This window comes from Apostichopus japonicus, chromosome 11 (assembly GCF_037975245.1).
Source record: "Apostichopus japonicus isolate 1M-3 chromosome 11, ASM3797524v1, whole genome shotgun sequence".
NCBI lineage: Eukaryota > Metazoa > Echinodermata > Holothuroidea > Aspidochirotida > Stichopodidae > Apostichopus > Apostichopus japonicus.
Genome location: NC_092571.1, coordinates 14,308,299 through 14,330,437, shown reverse-complemented (window position 1 = coordinate 14,330,437; position 22,139 = coordinate 14,308,299). Strand labels below are relative to the sequence as shown.

General features: G+C 42.4%; 1 long non-coding RNA gene across 2 annotated transcripts; it reads left to right on the top strand.

Annotated features, from left to right (window-relative positions):
• Positions 1-512: 512 nt before the first annotated feature.
• LOC139975708 (uncharacterized) lies at positions 513-21,465 on the top strand. Of its 2 annotated transcripts, XR_011795857.1 has the most exons (4): positions 513-1,049; positions 2,282-2,503; positions 16,733-16,771; positions 18,395-21,465. It is a non-coding gene; the product is annotated as an uncharacterized lncRNA (long non-coding RNA). The 2 variants fall into 2 exon arrangements; XR_011795858.1 differs by lacking the exon at positions 18,395-21,465 and having other exon boundaries at positions 516-1,049; positions 16,052-18,375.
• Positions 21,466-22,139: the final 674 nt, after the last annotated feature.

The window sequence follows — 22,139 nt, the reverse complement described above, 5'->3', positions numbered from 1 at the left end:
GTCGAATGAGGAACTGAACACTAAGATTGCGGGCCGATGGCTATTCTCGTCTGAAACTGTTCTTCAACATAACGCAAAATGGTTCGGACATGCTGTACGTTGTGGAGGCCTTACATGTGCTGTACTCTGTGGGCTACCCTGCGGTTACAAACGGCCGTTCTGCAGCCCAGCTACTCGAAGATGGCAGGCACCGGATTAACATTATAAAAGGTTACAAACCTAAGAATGTTTATAATCTTCGGGGAGGTCAACGGGCCAATTTGGCTTATGACTATTGATTGATTTGATTGTATATACACACATTACTGTCATATAGTCCTATGGTTTGCAAATGGAAACTATGAAAGAGATAACTCGTACATTTGTTATCATCATCCAATTTCTGAGAGTAACAAATGGTAAGCTGAGCATTGAAAGGATAACCGAGAAAAATAAACATTGGTTCTTTGCCTTCTACAATCAACACTCCGAAGGCAGATTAACAGGAATTGAGAAATACTTATATTATTTCACTGAATACTGTGACCAAAGTATTTTATTTTCCTGTGTTAACACTTCCGTGCATGCGCACGATCCTTAACCTCTTCTAGAATACCTTCTGTCTACTATTGGTTTCTATCGAAAGAAGACTGCACTGCAAAGTTAGTCGGCGGTCGTTATAAAGCACAGCGTAAACATTGTTAAAGACGACACTGCAGAGTTAGACAGCGGTGTTCGTAACGTACAGGATTATCATTGTTAAAGATCAGATATCTTTACAAATGGAGATTTTACAATTTTTTATTTTATTCGTCGTAATGTCCCAGTAAATGTCATTGTCTGAGTGTATCGATTGTAATTTTAATTGTCAAGATGGACCAGCTATCAGATTGACAGGTTTTTATTCTGTTGTAGGATGTGACTTTGCCTTCCGAGATATTTCCTTTTCATATAAATATGAATTATATATATATATATACTTCGATTTCAGTTGAACTTCACTGAGATGGCCCACATCGGAGTGACATCTGCCCGTACTTTTGCTGAAACTGATCTGTTATGGTCAAATGGTGAGCATATAGTAAATCAATATTTATTTTAATTACTCACTTGAAATTATTCATCGCATTTTTATGATTTTGGTTTTACAGTTCTAAACCTCCAACCAGAAAATGCTGGAACTTACCAAGTGCCATTGGTCGATTATGATCATAATATTATACATGCTACTCTCCTGCAGCATACTTACCGTCTGTTTACAGTTTTTCATCCTCCTTCACCTCCCCTTTGTGACATGAAAACTCTTACTTTACTTCAGAATAATAGTTTTTACTTTGAACTGACATGTTCAAGACCAGACAAATATATCCAGTTGTAGAGTTGCTTGTTATTGAAAAGAGGGAAATTTGAGAAACACTATTATTCACTTAAAGGTAACATTTAATGTCTGCTTTGTTGCTACTCGGGGACACTTGGACTTCATGTCCAACACCAGTTGCTCTAATAGTTGTGCTTGTGAAGTGCCAAAGACATATCCAGGTAAGACAAACTGTTATCTGCTTCAAGCGTTTCTAGATCACCGGTGCTTTCAAATGTATTATTCATACCTCGTTCATGTTTTTAGTGGCAAAACACGTGCTTTTATATAAACTAGCAGGAGTGGGCTGGGGATAATACCGAAACTATTGGCCCAGTAAAATGGGTTGCAGTCATAAATTGCTTAGCACTCTTTAAATTATATTTCGTGGGAGAGTGATACTTTTGGCATCCTGGTTAGAATAATTTCTCCGTCGATAGGGCTGGTAATAGTACCGCATAAACTTGAAGGCTACTTTAAGTTTTAAACTTATGCACACTCCTCGTCGGCTTACAAAAGAGACATGGGTGTCTTGTAATGTTGTTGTTCGTTTTTCATGCAGTCCACAACTTACTATCACGCACAAGATCAATTCCGTCTCATTAAATATATGAAAAGTATTCTGAGTTCAAGGTTGTCTTGCCTCACAACATTTTCGTATTTCAGTGTTTTTTATCCCTTACAGACTCAAGTATCAAATACGTTTACTATCGATGTACGCATAAACAATGAATTCCTAACAAGATAATTATTAAAGTACAGTAAAACGCTCTCAGGTGTTTCTATTTATCATATATCATAGACTGATGATAACTCGCGTATACACATTACTATCATCACATCTAACAACTCTTTACATTATACCAGCCTTCTACACCTCTTATATGGCAAGGCCTCTCCTCATCTCCATCCTATAACACGTCGCCCTATCTTGTTCAATAACAGACGGGTTTCCACCGATAAATCTGTAAGTAATCCAATGCGAGGGCTGTGATTATCGGAAACATTACACAGCTAATAACGGACTAAAGAGCTTTTAGTCTACGTTACTTATTGTGATCAGAACTCAACCATTGGATGCATCTGTACCCAGGAACAGTTGAAGTCCCTTTCTACATCACAGTGTGCTGACAGATGTGAATTTAACATTCTCCAGAACCGATCAAGGTAAGTCATTACTTTAAGTCATTACGTTATTTGAACGGGAAAATGTATCTTAAAGAAAACAAGACAGCGACATTCTTTATGAAAATTTCTAGTTCAGTATTAGCATAGTTTATTGCTGTAACAATCATTAGTGTAATATTAACACTAACATTATAACTGGTATTTTGTGTCACGAATATAAGTTTAATGTTATAACGATCAATGTATACAATCATCACATAATAAACACCTTTGAATTCAAAGTTAATAAAGTTGATATAAACTATAAAAGATTATTGCAAAGAATGGTTATAAAGGTCATTCGTGAGAAAATGTAATTGCCACTTTTTTTTCAACTTACCATGCTTTCAATTGTGAAAGTAAAACATAGAAGTGTAATTTCTCTTCTGTTTTTCCTACATACAGGCTAACGATTTGAATAGTTGCTTTGATTCGTGAAAAATTACTTCCTTAATTGATTTGTTTTTAATCTAATCTGTTTTCAAACAATGTTCAATAACGAAACAAAGCACACTGTATTTTTATGATACTCTCATTAATAAGTTTAGTGATTAACGACTGTCTCGGATAAACAGAGATTTTTCTTTGTAGGGATTCTTTTCAACATATTCCAGACAGCTCGGTAGTTACGAAATGAGTAACAATAAAATAAGTAAGTTCATGCCATTGCGAGTTTTGCAGTGGCTGTTAAATGCATTTAAAAACTTTAACCCTTATGCGGAGGAAGAAAGTATTGTGTTTTTCAATGAACAAAATATATGAAGACATGCTTCATCCAATTCCTAATTTGATTAATTTGTGCCAAATATAACTTCTCTTGATATGTCATCAACTACTTCAAAATAAGAACAACGTTGCTGTTATTACATCACATTTAACAAATAGTGATTTATTTGATAGTATTACTATTTTTGAACCATTAAAAAAGTGCGATAACATTTATACTTGTGCTTAAAGCATCTGTTTAAGTTAATTTTTTTTCAATGCCATTATTTATTTAAATTCTATTAACAATGTGGTTGATAAGGTTGGATAAGTAAAATTATAATTTAAAGTTTGTTTATGTAGGACAAAACGTCCCCCTTTTTTTGTGAAGTTACATTATCCATCGTCCGTCTATGGATGTTGCTTTTAGAATGCAACAGTCTGACTGAGCAGAAAGTTTTATTTCATTCTTTGAAACGTTCATATTAGCATCATTTATTCCAAAAAGAGTACACAGGCGGAGATTATTCATTGTATTTGTTTTTCCATATGATTAATGGATTTTATTCTGAAGTTTATATCGTAGAGAGAGGGTTACGCCAGGGGTGTCCCCTGTCTCCATCATGTTTTGTTTAGCGAGTCTCACTCTAGGCTTTTAGAAAGGGACTTGAGAATTTTTCCATTCGTTGTGCCATGTGCGGCCAAAGTGAAATGCGTCCAATATGCAGATGTGGTCACGTGTGTGGTTTCGAGTCTGAGGATTTATCTATTTTTGAGAGAGCTACTGGGGCAAAATGCTTTTTACGTGACCCGCCCTGCGGGATCCAAAACGCCACGGCTAAACGGCACTACCCAACCATCCCATTCTGACAAACAAAACTTAAGTCAAGCGAGCCAAAAAAGTAGATAAGCCTACAGACCTGCAGAGACAAACCCCCAACCACCAACTCAAACACTCAAAAACCCACAAAAGGACGAAGGGCACGCAGCGAAACGAAACACCCCTCCGCAGCACAACAGCGTCCAAAAAAGGCAGCCCCAGATAAACGGCGAAAATCGCCTTCAACCTGAAGGCGAATGTCACACTTCACCGCCTCCAGGACTGCTTGCCAACTGGCAAATTTCCACCTAAAAACCATCTCACATCTATTCCTCCAAACAAGTCTTGACAAGCTCTGTACCACCCGACCAAATGAACGGAAATATCGCTCTCTCCAACCGCACCAAGACGCGACGCGAAATTGGGTACACCGCGCCCGGGTACCACAAGATGGGCACAACAAAACAATTAATAAAGGTGACTTTCCCCAAGATCGAAAACCAGCGGGTGCCAAAGGTTTCGAGTCTGCTCTCAAATACCTCAGCCCTCTCGTTCCAGGTGACATCACAAGGTGCATCGTATCCGAACCATATACCATTAATTTTGATATTCTGATCCGACCACGATGCACTGAATGGTAAGTCTCTGTATCTCCAGCTACCAAGGCGAAGACCCTTTGTCTTGTCTGGATTCAACTTCGCCCGGTAGCTCTCTCAGAGATAGATAAATCCTACGAGAGGGCACGAAAGGAGCCCAGACTCGAAACAACACACGTGACGTAATCTGCATATTGAACACATTTCACTTTGGCACCCCTAGCACAACGAATCGAACAAGGCTCGAGTCCCTTTCCAAAAGACGGGAGAGGGACTCGCTATACAAATTATAAAGTAATGGAGACAGATAGCACCCCTGGCGCACTTCCTCTCCAGTTGGCAGTTGGCTTTCGTGGAGTGCGGACGTGTTTTCGCTCTCGCTCTTCATCTGTTACAGCTGTTATTGTACTGTGCTGTGCTATATACTTCCCGCCAGGCGGGTGTGATAGCTTGTGTTCGTGTGTTTTCCTCAGTTCGTATATCGTTTGTTGTTTCACTATCCTGTCTTTTGTTTGTTTTGTGTTACTCCCCTGTGGCCTAGCCACCTTCGGTATCATGGCATCGCGCCGTGATTCTCGGATAGTTAAGTTGTCGTTCACCGGTGAACAAGCTGTTCCACCGGTGCAAATTTTTAGTATTTTGAAGAGCAAGGGTGTTGTTGTGCCTGGAGAGGTTGATGCTTTGCAAGCTCTCCAGGGTCGTAATACGTACGATTTACGTTTTACCAGTGACGTGGCCCGTCAGAAAGGTGTCACGTTGCTGAGTAACGTCGAGGGGATGACAGTTACTCCATACGAGCGATCCGTATGGGTAACTGTCATCCACGTAGGACTAGAGGTGCGGCAGGAACTTGTCCTAACGGTTTTGGGTCGGTTCGGGGCTGTCAAGGCTGCCAAAATGTGCTCCTATGCACAAGCCCCTGGGGTGTTGAACGGGCACCGACAGGTTCGGATCGACCTGAAACAGGACATTCCCTCCTTCCTGTTTATAGCAGGGCATAAAGCCCACGTGCGGTATCCCGGTCAGCCCCGTACCTGCTTCAGGTGTGGGGAGACCGGGCACGAAGCCAAGGGCTGCCCAAACAAGAAATGTGGGCGCTGCCTTCGTCTTGGGCATGATAGCACCGCTTGCCCAAACGAGGTTGGGTGCTCACTATGTGGGAAGGAGGGACATGTCTTTCGAGCTTGTCCCTCCTCTTATGTCTCTAGGACTAAGAGTGGGGGTAAGTCAAGTTCCGACGCACCTACTACTTCACGAGAGGAGGGGGAATCTGGTGGGATTTTACCCTCCCCTGCACCTGGTTCACCCTCCTCCGTCGTTGCAGACCCCAACCCCGTGCCCGCACCGAGAAAGTCTCCACCAGCTTCCCCCATCAACTCGTCCAGTTCCGTCCCCAGTCCGCCGCCGGTATCGCCAGATCCGGAGGCTTTGTCTGACGGAGAATCGGTTGTCATCGATTCTCCGGAGGTTCTGTCTGACAGCGACTCCGGTGAATCGGTGATCAGCGAGCCGAAACGTGCCACTGGGACGAGCTGGTACGACGAAATGGGGGAACCCTCTCTTAAAAGGTCGGCTTCAAGTGACGACTCGGACGACGATATGTCGTCTAGGGCGCGCTTGAAGCTTACGGAATCGTCGTCTTCGTAGTTTTGCCCCATTGCCCTCTCATGGCCCATACACTTTCAGTTGCCACTTTGAACGTGAATGGCATGAGGGATCATCGCAAGCGCAGTCGCATTTTCCAGTATTGTAAGTCAATGGAGGTCGACTGCGTTTGCCTGCAAGAAACACATATTTTGGAAGAAGATGTCCCTCTATGGGCTTATGAGTGGGGTGGTGAGCTGCATGCTTCGTTTGGTTCGTCTTCATCCTGTGGCACTGTCATCCTTCTGTCAGCTCGTCAGGCGGGTTGTGCCACTAAGGTGGAGACGGATCACGAGGGCCGATTGGTTTGCATTCTATTCAAGTATCCACAGGGTAACATCGCCATTTGCAATGTGTATGCTCCCAATCGGCCTTCTGCTAGACGAGATTTTTTTAACACGCTGCCTTCCTTTGTTCCTGGTAGTGCGCCGTGTGTCATGGTCGGAGACTTTAACTGTGTCCCAGACTCGGGTCTTGACAGACTCGGAACTTCTGTGTCTGCAAGTCCCGACGCTGGGATCACAGAATTGGACAGATTCACTTCGGCACACCTTTTAGCTGATGTCTGGAGGCATATGCACCCGTGTAGTACGGTGTATACGTGGGTGAGGCCTAACGGAGAAGATGCCTCCAGGATAGATCGAGTGTATGCGCCCGTAAGTTTTACATTTTCGGGTTGCGAGACGCTCAGCTGTCAGCTCTCTGACCATGACACTGTAGTAGCACGTTTTGTTTTGCCTTCCATTTTCCCCATCGGGCGGGCCTATGGAAGCTTAACTGTCGGATTCTTGGCGAGGCAGAGTTCCGCCAGGGTTTCGAGACCAGGTACAAAGGATGGCAAACATTGAAGCCGGCCTTTGCTTCTACATCCCAATGGTGGGATGAGGTCAAGTTGCGCATCAAACGCTACGCAATTCAGTATTGCGTGACCCGCGCACGGCGTCGAAGAGAAAAATTCTCGAAGCTGTGCGCGGAGGTGAAGTTTGGCGACCCTTTGGCTGTCATCGCTTTGCAGACTTATCTCGATGAAAAGTACCACGGTGCCCGCGTCAGGGCCCGTGTCGAAGCGGTGGAAGCCGAGGAGCGCCCTTCACTGAGGTTTTACCAGTCCGTTAGCTCATCGGCAGGTGACAGACGCGTCCCGTCTGTACGCGCTACTGATGGGACCGTGGTTAGTGATCCTCACGGCATTGTCCGCGTATATAAAGAGTACTATTCGAGTTTGTTTACGCGTGGCAATGTCGACTTGTCGGCACAGGCTGATTTATTGAGGGGAATCTCAAAAACCGTTCCCCACGATGGCAATGATATTTTGTTGGGCGAAATAACCACTGTTGAGCTTTGGAAGGCGCTTTCGAAGATGAAGAATGGCAAGTCCCCGGGTTCGGACGGGCTTCCGAGGGAGTTCTACCGAACCTTCTGGGCAATAATAGGACCCGACATCAGAGCCGTCTTCGAGGACGCCTTCCAAAACGGACTGTTAAACCAAAGTCAACGTCTGGGCATGATTACTTTGCTGTCCAAGTCTGGGGACCCCTTGGATCCCCGTAACAAGCGTCCGATCACTTTGTTAAATGTGGACTACAAGTTGCTGGCTAAGGCTTTGTGCAACCGCCTTGCACTGGCTATGCCGCATCTTATGGGTGATCTCCAAACTTGTGCAGTGAAGGGTCATTGCATCCAGCAGAACTTGTGGTTGATGCGCGACTTGACCGACTTTGTTATTGAGCGTGATCTGCCATGTGCATTGGTGTCTCTGGACCAGCAGAAGGCCTTTGACATGGTGGATCGCGGTTTTTTAATGAATGTATTGGAGACGTTTCAGTTGCACCCGGTTTTTCGTAAATGGATTTCTGTTTTGTATCAGGAAAGTTTCAGTTCTGTTATCGTAAATGGGTTTTGTTCGGAGGGTTTTAACGTAGAGAGGGGGGTGCGCCAGGGGTGCCCTCTGTCTCCATTACTTTATGTTTTGTTTAGCGAGTCCCTCTCTCGTCTTTTGGAAAGGGACTCCAGACTTGTTCCATTCGTTGTGCCAGGGGGTGCCAAAGTGAAATGCGCTCAATATGCAGATGACGTGACATGTGTTGTTTCGAGTCTGGGCTCCTTTCGCGCACTCTCGCAGGATTTATCTATTTTTGAGAGAGCTACCGGGGCGAAGTTGAATCCAGAAAAGACAAAGGGCCTTCGTCTTGGTAGCTGGAGATACAGAGATTTACCATTCGGTGCGTCGTGGTCGGATCAGAATATCAAAATTAATGGTATATGGTTCGGCTACGATGCACCTTGTGATGTCACCTGGAGCGAGAGGGCTGAGGTATTTGAGAGCAGACTCGAAACCTTTGGCACCCGCTGGCTTTCGATCTTGGGGAAAGTCACCGTTATTAATCGTTTCGTTTCGCCCATCTTGTGGTACCCGGGCGCGGTGTACCCAATTCCGCGTCGCGTCCTGGTGCGGTTGGAGAGAGCGATTTTTTCATTCATATGGTCTGGTGGTACAGAGCTAATCAAGAGGGCGATATTGTACCAAAAACTGGAGAAGGGGGGACTAGGGGTGGTTCATCTGGGAAGTAAGTTAACTTGTTTGTTATTTAAGCAATTGTTTGTAGCGGTAACTGACCCAGGGTTGCCTTGTTCATATTTTGTACGTTTTTGGGGCGGGTTGCACTTGCGTCGATGGGTTCCGGCGCTGTTTAGCAACAGAGAACCGCATAGTAGCACACCAAGCAGAGTGGTGCGTGTCATTTGCTCCGCTCTTATTGAGTTACCCCCTGTTGACCTGTCACGGCCGGCCCTCGTTCTCAGTTCCTTGCGGGATAGGGCCTTGAATGCAATTTTTGTACAGGGACGTCATCCTGTCGAAGTATGGCGTTCGGTGCATTCAAGACTGAATGGTTGCAGGCTCCGTGATCTTGCATGGAGAATTGCACACGGTGCCTTGGTGACCAATCTGAAAAGGTATCACTGGCGATTGGGTGATGGACTGTGCCCGAGGACCGGCTGTGACAGCTTAGAGAGTACTGCCCATGTTTTTTGGCATTGCCCCTTTGTTTTGAACTTGTGGGAGTGGTTTCAGTCCTGGACCGACCGTTTAACGGGAGACCGTTCCTGGTCGGTAGGACAGGGTTTTGTTTTATATGGATTAGATCCTCCAGTTTGTTCCGTTGCTGTGTCGCAGCGTATTATTTATGTTTGTTCTGTTGTAAAAAAACTTATTTGGAGGAATAGATGTGATGTTATTTTTAGGGGGAAATTTGCCAGTTGGCAGGAAGTCCTGGAGGCGGTGAAGTCTGACATTCGCTTTCAGATCGAAGGCGATTTTCGCCGTTTATCTAGGGCTGCCTTTTTTGGACGGTGGTGTGCTGGGGAAGGGTGTTTTGTTTCGCTGCGTGCTGGTCGTCCTTTTGTAGTTTTTTAATATTTCAGTGGGGGGTTGGGCGTTTTGTCTCTGCAGGTCGGTGAGCATATGTACTTTTTTTGGCTCGCTTGACCTGAGGTTCGTTTGTAAGAATGGGAGGATTTGGTAGTGCCGTTTGGCCGTGACGTTTTGTATCCCGTATGACGGGTCACGTAAAAAGCTCCCTCTCCACGTTAAAAACCTCTGAACAAAACCCATTAACGATCACGGAAGTGAAACTTTCCTGATACAAAACAGAAATCCATTTACAAAAATTTGGGTGCAACTGAAACATCTCTAATACATTCATTAAAAAACCGCGATCCACCATGTCAAAGGCCTTCTGCCGGTCAAGAGAGACCAATGCACATGGCAGATCACGCTCAATAACAAAGTTGGTCAAGTCGCGCATCAACCCCAAGTTCTGCTGGATGCAATGACCCTTCACTGCACACGTCTGGAGATCACCCACAAGGTGCGGCATAGCCAGTGCAAGGCGGTTGCACAAAGCCTTAGCCAGCAACTTGTAGTCCACATTTAACAAAGTGATCTGGCGCTTGTTATGAGGATCCAAGGGGTCCCCATACTTGGGCAGCAAAGTAATCATGCCCAGACGTTGACTTTATTTTAACAGTTCGTTTTGGAAGGCGTCTTCGAAGACGACTCTGATGTCGGGTCCGATTATAGCCAAGAAGGTTCGGTAGAACCTTCCCGGAAGCCCGTCGGAGCCCGGGGACTTGCCATTCTTCATCTTCGAAAGCGCCTCTCAAAGCTCAACAGTGGTTATTCCGCCCCAAAATATCATTAACTTCGTGGGAAACAGTTTTTGAGATTCTGCTCAATAATTCGGCCTGTGCCGACAAGTCGATATTGCCACGCGCAAACAGACTCGAATAATAATCTTTGTACACGCAGACAATGCCGTGAGGGTCGCCAACCACGGTCCCATTAGTAGCGCACACTGATGGGACACGTCTGTCACCCGCCGATGAGCTAACGGAATGGTAAAACCTCAGTGAATTGCGCTCCTCAGCCTCCACCGCTTCGACACAGGCCCTGACGCGGGCACCGTGGTACTTTTCATCGAGATAAGTCTGCAAAGCGATGACAGCCAAAGGGTCGCCAAACTTCACCTCCGCGCACAGCTTCGAGAATTTTTCTCTTCGACGCCGTGCGCGGGTCACGCAATACTGAATTGCGTAGCGTTTGATGCGCAACTTGAAACCATCCCACCATTGGGATGTAGAGGCAAAGGCCGGCTTCAATCTTTGCCATCCTTTGTACCTGGTTTCGAAACCTTGGCGGAACTCTGCCTCGCCAATATTCTGACCGTTAAGCTTCCATAGGCCCCGCCCAATGGGGAAAATGGAAGGCAAAACAAAACTTGCTACAACAGTGTAATGGTCAGAGAGCGGACAGCTCAGTGTCACGCAACCCGAAAATCTACAACTTACGGGCGTATACACTCGATCTATCCTGGAGGCATCTTCTCTGTTGGGCCTCACCCACGTATACACTGTACTACACGGGTGCATATGCCTTCATACATCGGCTAAAGGGTGTGTCGAAGTGAATCTGTCCAGTTCTGTGATCCCAGCGTCAGGACCAGCAGACACAGAAGCCCCGATTCTGTCAAGACCCGAGTCTGGGACACAGTTAAAGTCTCCGACCATGACACATGATGCACTACAAGGAAAAAAGGAAGGCAGCGTGTCAAATGTGTTTCTTGCAGGCAAACGCAGTTGACCTCCATTGACTGACATTACTGGAAAATGCGACTGCGCTTGCGATGATCCCTCATGCCATTCACGTTCAAAGTGGCAACTGAAAGTGTATGGGCCATGAGAGTGCAATGAGGCAAAACTACGCCGACGACGATTCCGTAAGCTTCAAGCGCCATAGACGACATATCATTGTCCGATTCGTCACTTGAAGCCGACCTTTTTATAGAGGATTCCCCCATCTTGTCGTACCAGCTCCTCCCAGTGGCACGTTTCGGCTCGGTGATCACCGAGCCTCCAGAGACTTGATGACCACCGAGCCTCCGGAGTCGCCGTCAGACAGAGCTTCCGGATCTGGCGACACCGGCGCCGGAATGGGGACGGAACTGGACGAGTTGATGGGGGAAGCCGGTAGAGACCATGTGTCCGCTTCGCGGTGTGGTGGAGGTGGTGTGGGATCAGAGTTGGGGTCTGCAACGACGTAAGAGGGTGAACCAGGTGCAGGGGAGGGTAAAACCCCATCAAATTCCCCCTCCTCTCGTGAAGCTCCCATCCGAGGCAGTAGGTGCGTCGGAACTTGACGCCTAGACTTATTCCACTATTACTCATAGAAACATAAGAGGAGGGACAAGCGCGAAGACATGTCCATCCTTCCCACAGTTTGAGCACACAACCTCGTTTTGGCATGCGGTGCTATCATGCCCAAGACGAAGACAGCGCCCACATTTCTTGTTCGGCCAACCCTTAGCTTCGTGCCCGGTCTCCTCACACCCGAAGCAGGTACGGGGCTGACATGGATATCGCACGTGTGCTTTATGCCCTGCAATAATTAGGAAGGAGGGAATGTCCTGTTTCAGGTCGATCCTAAGCTGTCGGTGCCCGTTCAATACCCAGGGGCCTGTGCATAGGAGCACATTTTGGCAGCCTTGACAGCCCCAAACCGACCTAAAACAGTTGAGACAAGTTCCTGCCGCACCTCTAGTCCTACATGGATGAGATTTACCTACACAGATCGCTCGTAATGGAGTAGCTGGGTAACTGTCATCCCCTCGACGTTACTCAGCAACGTGACACCCTTCTGACGGGCCACGTCACTGGTAAAACGTAGATCGTACGTATTACGACCACCGAGAGCTTGCAAAGAATCAACCAGAAATCACCAGAATCACCAGAAATAGAATCCCGCCGCTGCCACCAATGGAAATCTGTCTCGAAACCAACCGTAGGGAAAGGGCGGTAGATGGGGGACGGGTACAGATTAACTCATCTCGTTCTAATTCTACATCGAATACGTTAAATATATACATTGGTCTAGTAAGGCGAAGCTTCTCGTCTTGCACCCGACCGAAAACGAAATAACCTTAATTACCCCAGAAATCCCCGTAAACACACGTCCCTGAATAAACTGTAAAATACGGCTTCGACCAATCAGAGATTACCTGTACAGAGCAACAGTGCGCTGCGACCAATGGAGTCGGCTCACACACACCCACCTCATTGACTGCCTAAGCCTAGCACAGGAATACAGCGAAATAAGAAAATTACGCAATTAGTTTTAGTACCGGATAAACATCTCTCGTAGCCATCGCGGAGCTCAACGGATGTAACCTCTGAGGAAACTAAATGTGCTTTTTACGTGACCTGTGGGATCCAAAACCAGCCCACTCTGACATCGTGATCTAATTGGGGTCAACCAATATACAATCATATCAATTGAATATTATAATATTGAGTACACATGGAACTGTCATCAATACGCCAATCTAATATACAAGTATTTCAAATAAGGGGCTTGGATGTGACTATCACCTTGTGAACGTTGGTAATAGGATTTTCAAAAATTACATTGTAAAGTGTTATAAAGTTAAGCGTATCTTGACTTACAGCATTTCCATATTTAAGGTCCTCGTAGACTGTTATACCAGATGAAACATTACAAGGTAGATTGTACGTATCAACAGTGAACCCGTATAAAATGAAACGTGTATATAGCATTGGCGTAGCTAGAGGTTTTGGCGTCCGAGTGCAAGAGCAGAAATTGTGCCCCTTCACTACTGAAAGATAAATAAAATCCGCGCAAAGCGCGCGAAAACAATGTTGGTTATTTATTTCGAGCAAGTCGTTACAGCCCCCCCCCCCCCAAATAAAATTGTGCTCCTACGCCTATGATATTTCCACCTATCTATAAATTTGCTAATAAAAACCTTTACATTTACATTTACAGTTCAGATTTTATAACTGGAAAATTCATGCCTGACGACAAACATCAATTTCGTCATGTTTTTCTAAAAAGTGCTTATTTTTTTACTCTCATTCTCCCATTTCAGTGCCCCCTTGACCCCTCCCCCTAGCTACGCCACAGGTATGTAGCGCCTTTGATCAGCCCAAACTGCTGCGTAAGCTCAGAGTGAGAAACAGGCGTCAATCAAACCAATCAAACCGAATATTCTTTACATGCCGATTTAAAATCTGTAAAGTGGTATCAAATAATACGTGTATGTTTGGATCTTGTTATTACCTTTGGTTAGCCCAAACAGCTGCGTTAGCTGAAAGTGAGAAACAGGCGTTATTCTAACCAATCAAACCGAATATTCTTTACATGCCGATTTAAAATCTGTAAAGTGGTATCAAATAATACGTGTATGTTTGGATCTTGTTATTACCTTTGGTTAGCCCAAACAGCTGCGTTAGCTGAAAGTGAGAAACAGGCGTCAAGAAGTTTCAAAATATTGTTTTACTGATTTAATTGAACAAAGGGTGTATTGTAGACACCTCTCTGATCTAACAGAAGTTCACAAGAAATAGTGCCATGTTTAATGGACTTTCGATTTGCTTGTGTAATAAACACAACTTAAATTGTGAACATTTCCAATGCCAGTTATGAGAAAAAAGACTTTCAATATATTTAAAATGAGTTTGCTCTGAATTATGAAAGTAAAACCAGGAAGCAGAATAGGTGTCTATATTACCTTTCCTACGAAAACAAGTTACCCCAAACTGTTTCGATCGAGAAATGAAATCACTTCCTTCATTTATTCTACACAAGATCAAACAATATTCGAAAAAGAAACAATGAATATTTACCTGACGTTTTACTCATTGAATCGAGTATAAAAGACAAAACTATAACTATGCTGAACAAATATTTAAATTGTTAAATGAAAATGAATGGCAACCACCATTTCAAAATTAAGTGTATCATTTGAAAAGATAATCAGAGAAGAGAAAATGATAGCATTTATTATATAATATATCTTTAGTGTTTGTGCTAGACTCTATAGACAATCGTTTGGTGTTCAATGTTTTCTTTTATCATCATTTCTGGTCATATTTTTCTTTAAGAGACCGTTCTTGGTATCGTCTGGCCATTAAGGTCAAAGAGATTTCAAATAATTGATTATTCCGTAGGACAGAATGAGTATTCTTTACGATTCCAGATGGGCCGTTTGTTCTTCCCTCGGTTTTGTACATATCCTTTTGAGTGCTGTCTGATTTTGTAATATTAGTTTTTTTTTATTGATTCAAGATATATTGTAGGTGTCCAAGAGGTTTTGGATCTTTTCCTATTGGTGTTTGGGATAATGTGATGTCGTGTTTTAGAGGACTAGTTTACGCTGTTTCCAAGTAAATTTCACTGTTTTATGTTTTAGCGCTGTTGCGTTCATAATTAGTTATTTGGGTTTTGTTTTAATCAGTTTGTCAATTATTTGTCAATTTATATGCATTGTTTCATAATGGTGTTTAAATTAGTTAAATTAATTTGAAAACTTCATCTTTCCACCATTTTTGCACCAATCTTGATGTGTAAAAGTCTAATTATTTTTCCAGTCACGGACTACTATTTAGTTTGTCATTTACAGTTGATCAGTATGCGGTTGGCGCATTATTTACAGATATGCTATAGAAAGCAGGATCAACTTTCAAAAGCATGACCCAACTACCAGCGGTAGAACTCATCTTATATCAATTTGGCGCTCACATGGTACTTATTGCGGTTTCAATTTGGTACTCTCCGTATCACCGGTTCCCTTGACTCTAGGTTCTTATCTAATCGGGCCCTTCACGGACCTCTCATGAACTAACCTCGTTGTACCTTCAACACTCATTTTATTGAATTTATAATAAAGAAAATCTTCTCCTTGGCAAGGTGTACAGGTTACTCGCTGTAAGTGTCCTCTAATATCTGCCGTATAGCACTTATCCACCGTAGCATTTCGCTCTGTGCTAACCAAAACGCCTCGTTTTACGCCTCATTTTACCTGGAATAGCTACGGTTTTAAGAATCTACTTTAAATAGAAGTTAACTTATGGTGGTTGACAGATAAGATAAACTTCAAAATTCAGTTAGAGGATCTTCAGAAAAAAGTCAGACTACAAAACCGTGACAGATTTAAAGCACAAATATCAAGCATCCTGCTTGCTTTTGTTTTGTTACTTATGATTTCATTGAACTGAAATACACAGCAATTTTGGTGAAGTCATCGCGAAAAGAAAAAGTACGACCGTGTCTTCACAATTCTACGAACTTTATTTCGTCCATTGAACTATAGTAGAAGAGAGTTATAAATATAATGACTGTAATACTATATATATGAGGGTGTATGAAGAGAAGCAGTTGTTATACAAATTAGAGAATTATATGTTCTTTTGTTTACATGACACGCACAGCCACGACGACATACATTCCCACGTTCACATACACTATCCAATCAACTAATTTTCTAAAACAAAGGCCGGTTCGCCTACAGGTTCACCAACCCCTCCGTCCCAAACGCCATCCCCTGGCTACGCTGATATTATATGCTTCAAGCGCCAGTCTCCGTTACGTCATCTTTATCTATTTTCTATGTCTCTGCAGGTAAATGCTAACTGCAATGCTCAATATAATGGGGCGCTTCTTTTGTACCTTCAAACGATTTGTGGTTTGCCCTTTTCCCAAGTCTAATGACACTTACATTCAGCGGATTGGGAGAATTACACGTTATTCATTGGAAATGAATACATGACAATGCTGGCGTAGGTTCTACTAACTGTATTTTGTCTCACACATTTACACCATATCAAAACAATATACGTAATAATAAATAATCTAATCATTTAAATAAATATCATTTTCTTCAAAGCAGAGAGCGAGGGCAACTCACACGCAAACACCCCATGAACATGCGTAATGAACAGGCTTTTATGTATTCATGTTGGCGTTACAGTGTCACATACTTTGTATTCAAAGATATGTAACGGGTGAGATGAACAAGTACTTGGTACTGATAGATAAGCGATCTAACTTAATCACGTTACTGCTCATCGAACTATTAGTGATATTTCTTTCTTTCTTTTTTCTCGTTGAAGCATTCATCATCTTACTTCGGGATCGGCGATATGACAGGGGTGAGCTTACTTACGAGTCAAGAAGTTTAGAAGACTTGCTCTAGTTTAAGTTTTATGTCGATCTCAGTGGATATTGCTATCACAGCAGCTGATTCACGAGTGGGGTGTTCACCACTTTCCTCATTTTAACCTAACATCAACATTTAAAAGAAGCACAGTTGCGCTTAGACTTAATATTAAACCTAATTTATAGTTTACAAATTCCTCAGATTGTACAATTTTCCATAAGGATGATCCTAACCATGGGCGGCAATCCTGGGGGGGGGGGGGAAGGGGGATATATCCCCCCATGAAAATGGGTGGAGGGGATGTAATACACCATATCCCCCCCTCCACCAAATGCCAGGGATAAAAAAAAATTCATGCCTACATTTATGCATCATCGTGAATGTACGGCTCTTTTTTAGCTTCATTTCTCGCCTACCATAAACGCAGTGCGATCTTTTCAAATAAACCGTCTTCATAAAGCAAGAATAGTTGACTGTAGGCTTCATTGGCCCTATAACAACAAAATGTATTATTGCGCCCACGGTATTGATATAGTATATGCACCCTCATAGTATTCATATAGGCCCTATAGTAGGCCTACACACGTACATGTTCCCTCGAACAGCTGAGAATCTCATGTTACCAGGGTAATGCTTAATACACGTCTCACCTGGATGCCCTAGCAATCGGTACCTAGGAATGTCACTATGTGTAATTGTGTATTGCATGTGTATAGGCCTATAATAGCCTGCATGAGGCCATTTTCTTCATCGAACAATGTAAAAGAGCTCTCGAACATTCTAACGTAGCGCCTGAAACAAGATTGACAGGGGCAATTTTCCCAAAATAACACCCGAAATAAAAAAAAAAGTATTTTGGATCCTGATTATGAGATATTTCGGACATGATATCCCTATTTTTAAGTTGGGTATATGCCGCTTGGAAACCTCGGGAAGTGCCGTTTCCGGCCATCTAGAGGGTTGGTCGCGCTACGCTTAGATAGTAAACAAGGTCATATCCCCCCCCCCCCCCCCCACTCGGAAGTACGGATCGCCGCCCATGCTCCTAACATACCCATACCAAACAACATAGGAAGCACCGACCGAAGGGCAATCCATTTCCTTAACAAAAAACACGGATTCGCAAAAGTTAATAGTTTGATATCGCTTACGAGGAACACGGGAACGTATGAAACGAAACCATCTTTGTGAGGTAGCAGCTATTCTCGAGAGATGATGTTGGGGTAAAAAGTGACATTTTCATAAATGAGAGGGCCAACTCAACTGGCTCACCAACTTTGAGAATATGATTGTTGTAAAAGAGTAGGAATGTTGGAAGACGTGACTTTTGTTAAATAACAATAATGTTTAAAAGTTAGTGACGTTAAGACATAATTAATATTCTTTTAAGATGGTATAAAACGATCAAATAAACGAAATGGAAGATAGAAGGTTGGTTAAAGTAGTAAATGTAGGAGGGGGGTTAACATTCCATGTTTCACACAACCTAGATTTAAATGTATACCTACCAATATGTTATAACATTTTAATGTAAATGTATGTTTATGATAATGTGAGTTATCATGTGCTATATCTGTATCTGTGCTTACACGTATATCATATTTTCTGTTCACAGGTCAATAATGGTGCAGATTTTTCTGAAGACAAGTGGGAAGCCATTTCTAGTTAAGAGAAAACTCTTTTTCGCGAAGACTTAACTGGTGTCGATTTGGGGTACCATTTTAAAACGAAAGACGTGAGGAACTCTTGCCCAAGATTCAACTTTGCATTATTGTGCAGCACTGTTTGATCCATTAACTTGTCTTAACTTTGTTGGAATAAAATGATATTTTCAAATTTTTGTTTACAGTGATTTTTTCTTCATCTGTCGAAAGTCAGCTTTTGTAGACATCAGAAGTTTTATCAGAAATAAATATTGCCAAGGTACACATTATTTGTGTTTCTTCTGCTCTCTTTTCTTTCAGTGATTCTAGTCAGTGAAACTAGTCGGGTTTAATTCTTTCAGTGATTCTAGTCAGTGCAACTAGTCAGTCGATACCGACTAAGAAAGGTTAGTCGAGAGAGGCACCATCCTTACTAATGTAAAACCTGCTATAAACTAGTCGGTGGCCCATATAAATTAGTCGGTAAAGACCGACTAATGTCACCAACTAATGTAACTGACTAATATAAATTTACCGACTAAGATATTGTTGATCGACTAAGCTGACGGACTAAGATGACCGACTAAGAAATCCAACCGACTAAGGAATAAATTAGTCAGTATAGCAACTGACTAAGGCTATGTTAGTCGGTAGAGGTACCAGATGGACTAACGTTATGTTAGTCGGTGGACCAATTTAAGTTTTCAGTGTTCTCTCATTTTAACCTAACATCAACATATAAAAGTAGCACAGTTGCGCTTAGACTTAATATTAAACCTAATTTATAGTTTACAAATTCCTCAGATTGCACAATTTTCCATAAGGATGCTGCCAACATACCCACCGCCTACATGGGAGGCATCGACCGAAGGGCAATCCATTTCCTTTAAAAAAAAAACATGGATTCGCCCCAATTAATAGTTTGATATCGCTTACGAGGCACGCGGGAACATGAAATGAAACCATCTTTGTGAGGCAGCAGCTTTTCTTGAGAGATTATGTTGGGGTAGAAAGTGATATTATAATACATGAGAGGGCCAACTCAACTGGCTGACCAACTTTGAAAATAAGAACGTTGTAAAAAAGCAGGAATTTGTGAAGACGTGACTGTTGTAAAATAACAATATTGCTTAAAGTTAGCGACGTTAAAACATTATTAATATTCTTTTAAGATGGTATAAAACGATCAATTAAACGAAATGGAAGATAGAAGGTTGGTTAAAGTAGGAAATATAGGAGGGGGTAACATTCCATTTTTCACACAACATACAATAAGTCGTTTAACTCGATGAAGCAAGAAATAATATAGATCCTTTTATTCAAAGATATTTAAAAGATACTGTGAAACATGCCGTCGAATTTGTTCATTACATCTTCCTATAAGTAACTGTGAGGTATTAAAAAGACATGTTAAAATACTAATAGAAATCAACAACGTGTATAATCAATGTCTTTAAATACACATATTATAATAAGATTGGCCAATGGTAAGGAGAGCATGTTACTTATCGTTCACAAATATTAGGTACTTGTTTTGGGTACGTGAAAACTATCTTTAATTAACTTTGTAAGAATAGCACAACGGACCTTACTTTAATGTCAAAATACAAGCATCATTTCACATTTAGGAGCTCAAAGACAGATTGTCATTTAGAAACAAGAGATAACTTTCTCTTGAATGTGAGGGCGACATTTCAGTTTCATAGACCTTATTTAAAAAAGTTTACAATAAAAAAAGCTAGAGCCCTTGCAATGATTTTTATCTATAAGAATCGAATATAAATGTCTTTGGCAATGCTTCCATCGCCTGGTAACATCTTGGTGCTGGGATAATCTCCCGAAAACGTACGACAAGTATGGAATGTGTTTTTCGAGTCTCAGACATACCGTCTGGGGCGGTGGATTAATACACTAGTCCCTCAACCGCCAAGGTTCTTAGTTGCGTAAAATGAATAGAAAAGTAAAGGTGGTAAAAAGAGTAAACAAATTTGGACGGCGAATATTTGCCCCTAAGAATGAACCGTAATGACTGTCATCTCTTATACTCCTATATCTCATCAAAATGGCAGCCTCCGACACTGAATTCAACCCATATGTCTCCTAAATAGAACAATTATTTCCTTAAACCTTTTGATGCTGGGGGTTGTTCACTAAAGTAATCCATGTTTGCTGAAAGTCATTTCCATACACACAGTATGGAAATACCATTAGGGGATTAGTGCATTGGATATGCAGCGTTAACCTTCCCCTTGCCACCGTCGGAACTGTGTAGAAAGGAGTGGATGAGACGAATCGACGGTAACTTAAAATAACAACCTGATTAATTCAGATAATCAACCCGGTATCACTTCAGTTACACAAACAAAAGATAGTCGCTAGTTTTGGTCAATTTGTACTGCGGTATTGACCGTTAAAACTCAGTACAATTCAAGTTTTTAATCTAATTCAATTTAATTTCAATCACTTAATCAATAAAAACGAAGACATAAGCTTACTCAAAAGAGAGAACATGAATATAGATAAAAATAAATTAATAAAATTATGCAGGGTACATCAAATTATATGGTAATTGATTGAGGTGACTAGGGCTGCTGAGAAAGATTAAAGGAAAAATGTAGAGGAGAATAAAAAAATGAAGAAGAAATAAAGTATTCTTTGAATGCAAAAATGACCTCGCCCGTCCACCCTACCTATATCACCCACGGCAGTGCAAACCACGCTACAGCGAGCCAGAAAAAAATTAACTACTATAGTATACTATCTTATGTACATAATAAGGGGACCAGACTAATAGCTTTCAGATATTAGAAACATCGTAAGATATCCAAAATGTAATCATCATGAACGACTTGTCAGAATTATTTCAACTCATATGAGGCCAGGTCTCCCGGCCTATATCCTGATATTCTCATTTAGGGGGTATTTACGTAATATGGTACTCCCAGTGGTTCGGAACCGATTGTTATTGGTCGTAACTTTACTGTGCTGTTACCGTGATCCGACCGGAGGAATTCAAAACGTCACGGCTTAAATGCTTTCAACACCAAACCCTACCCGTACTTTAACTAAACCATCAGCAATAAAGAATTACCACACATATCCAACTGAACCCCCCTTTGCACACACTCACCGAACTGAACACGAATCATCTACAAAGGTAAAAACGGTCGGACCGTCCGTAGGCCCTCTATTACCCCACACCAGAATAACAACGGCCCTTGGAAACAGGTTTCGACAAGCCGACAAACTGATTATAGCTGGTTGTTATTTTACTGCAGGCTACGCCATCTCATTCACCACCAAACAATCTTACAATGGGTTGTTAAATTGAACAATCATCGATACCAAACCATATTCTTCTCGATACAGGCGAATTGTACACACCTCGATAAATTATTATATGTTTGCCTAGTTGACAAGCTATTATATGCCTACTTTTTAAGAACAGTCACCCAGGAAAGAACCTGGGCACGAAAACCAAACTACCGAACGACTGATCCGCTCTCAACCCCAGTCCCCTTGCATCGATATTGTCACTGTGTGATCATCGTCGGGTGTGTATCACCATTCTCCTCGAAGGAAAAAGATACTTCACATGATCTTAGCCAAAAGGCCGAGAAACGGTTCTATGCATTAGCATTTTGACGAAGAATCCCAACGTGATCAGTTGTTGTGCTGCACGTGGCTGGACAACACGCAAAATATTTTTTTCACTAG